Source organism: Schistocerca serialis, chromosome 2 (genome assembly GCF_023864345.2).
Source record: "Schistocerca serialis cubense isolate TAMUIC-IGC-003099 chromosome 2, iqSchSeri2.2, whole genome shotgun sequence".
Classification (NCBI taxonomy): domain Eukaryota; kingdom Metazoa; phylum Arthropoda; class Insecta; order Orthoptera; family Acrididae; genus Schistocerca; species Schistocerca serialis.
The window spans coordinates 1,148,259,877-1,148,261,869 of NC_064639.1; the positions used below are offsets into that span (position 1 = coordinate 1,148,259,877).

Genomic DNA, 1,993 nt, shown 5'->3' on the forward strand with positions numbered 1-1,993 from the left:
GGCACCCCTGAGACGGCGCATACACAAAGGGTAATAGGAAGGTTTTTCAGTACAGCTTTACATATTTAATTTTTTCGAAATAATTTCCACCGCATTGAATACACCTTTCCATCCTCCGAAACCAATCCGTAAACCAGTTCTCCAAAGTTACTGTGGGGAGTAAGGCAGCTTATTTTCCCAAGCCCTCAGGAGGTCGTCATCACTTGAAAACTGCACTCCTTTCAGCTTCATTTTCAAATGCAGGAACTGTGTAAAGCCACAAGCAGCAAGGTCTGGATTGTAAGGAGGGTGCTCAAGAAGTTACAGTCCAGCAAATATTCGGTGCATGCTTTGGTGCGGTGAGTTGGAGCGTTGTCGTGATGGACGAACCAAGTGTCCGTTCTTGACTTCGGTCGCAGATTCTTCAAAAATTGGTTAGCTTGGGCAGGCACTGCTCTGTGTACCACTTGGCTGTGACTGTCTTCTGTGTGTCCAAAACAACACGCTCCACAATTCCACAGGTGCCATTTTCTTCTTTACTGATAGGAATATTCTACATACGGGTATGTCGTCATCTTCAAAGACCCCGACATTGTTTTGAGTCTTATTCTGCACATCATAATAGTACAGCCAAGTGTCGTCACCTGTCACAATCTTATTCACACGCTGAGACTGTCTCTTAGAAAACTTCTTTAAGATCCCCTGCACCACGTCACATGTCATGTCATCAGAACTTCCGTCAGCCTGAGACAACAAAGTTTCTTTACCTGCAAATCATCATGCAGAATCGAAAGAAATGCTGCTGCATTTATCCCGAAGGTATCCTCTGCTTATAGGTCACTTGCCTGTCTTCCTCTAGCATTTCCATCACAGCATAAATGTTTTCCTGCGCAACTGATGATAGTGACCTTGCCGTCCTCCCAGCGTCTTCCAGAGTGAAATTTCCTCTTTGGAATTGTCTGTCCCACCTGAATACTGCCGGCCGGGGTGGCCGAGCGGTTCTAGGCGCTACAGTCTGGAACCGCGTGGAAGCTACGGTCGCAGGTTCGAATCCTGCCTCCGGCATGGATGTGTGTGATGTCCTTAGGTTAGTTAGGTTTAAGTAGTTCTCAGTTCTAGGCGACTGATGAACTCAGAAGTTAAGTCCCACAGTGCTCGGAGCCATCTGAACCAACCTGAGTACCGTTGTACGATGTGCACACACATCACCGAATGCAAGAGCGATTTCTTCAAACCACTGATGTATGTTTAAAACACGCGCGAAATTGCACAGCAAAAAAGCCCGAATTTCATTTCGCAGCCACGATGCAATAGCAAGCACTTCGAACTAACCCTGGTAGTGAGCTTCTGCGCCCAGAGATTTGGTACAGCAGCTAGAATGCAGGTATGAACTATTCTCAGAACACAGAAAAGTCAGCGTTCTGTGACTTATTGTTACGTCGTATTGTAGAACTTTCCCGTTACTCTTTCCGTTAAAATAACATGGACCGGTGACTGTACCATGTTCAAACATTTAGAGATCAATACGTCAGTGTAACATTATGTCTCCCACACGGCAACATCCTGACCACCAAAATGCTCATGTTAGACACTGTTTCTGGGTACATTACATGCTGCCAACCCTCCCCGTGTATGGATACATACAGCATTGCCAAACATGATCGTTTTGGTGGGCCACGTGTTGTAGTGTGGGGAGACAAAATGTTGCATGGGCGTAATGACCTCCATATTTTCCAGTGCGATACACCACCGGGTAGCATTACTGTGATACTTTACTCCTTTCTCATGTTCGTTTTTTTTTCCAGTAGCACGCTCGGCCCTGACTTCATTTTTAGGGTTCCGTACCTCAGTCTGTAAAAACGGTATCCTAATCGCATCGCTTTATTGTCCGTCTGTCTCTCTGTCTGTGTGTCCGACTGTTAACCTACCCTTTTTCTCAGAAAGCGCAGACGTATCAAGTTCCGATTTATGTCACATACAAAGACCTATGGCCCCTCGACTGTGTGAAAAATTT

General features: G+C 45.8%; 1 non-coding gene across 1 annotated transcript; it reads left to right on the forward strand.

Annotated features, from left to right (window-relative positions):
* The first annotated feature begins 960 nt into the window (after positions 1-960).
* On the forward strand, positions 961-1,044 carry Trnap-ugg (transfer RNA proline (anticodon UGG)). The gene has a single exon. It is a non-coding gene; the product is annotated as a tRNA-Pro (tRNA).
* The last annotated feature ends 949 nt before the right edge of the window (positions 1,045-1,993 follow it).